Genomic DNA, 263 nt, shown 5'->3' on the forward strand with positions numbered 1-263 from the left:
TATGGAAATTGCTTCCCATTTTTTATGAGTGTGAATATGTTGCTCTTCTATCTCTGTGGTGATGACTGGCTGCTTTAAGAGAATATTTGGTATTTCATTTTCTGGCATGTTTGAAATTAAAGCCAAATTAAAAAATTGATGAGAATCTATAGCCACCCAAAAAACCCCCACCTTTTTTCACATTTATTGAAATGTGAAGTAATTTTGTTTCTTTCTTGTCTTAGAGATCATACCTCTTGTTGTTGAAAAAAAATTACTGGTGA

General features: G+C 31.9%; 1 protein-coding gene across 5 annotated transcripts in view; it reads left to right on the plus strand.

Moving 5' to 3' along the window:
- The window catches only part of CDK17 (cyclin dependent kinase 17), a 75073-nt gene that overhangs the window by 55027 nt on the left and 19783 nt on the right, over nucleotides 1-263 (plus strand). The gene's annotated exons all lie outside the window — the stretch shown is intronic.

The sequence above is a fragment of the Egretta garzetta genome, unplaced genomic scaffold (assembly GCF_000687185.1).
Source record: "Egretta garzetta isolate BGI_Z169 unplaced genomic scaffold, ASM68718v1 scaffold38, whole genome shotgun sequence".
NCBI classification, from domain to species: domain Eukaryota; kingdom Metazoa; phylum Chordata; class Aves; order Pelecaniformes; family Ardeidae; genus Egretta; species Egretta garzetta.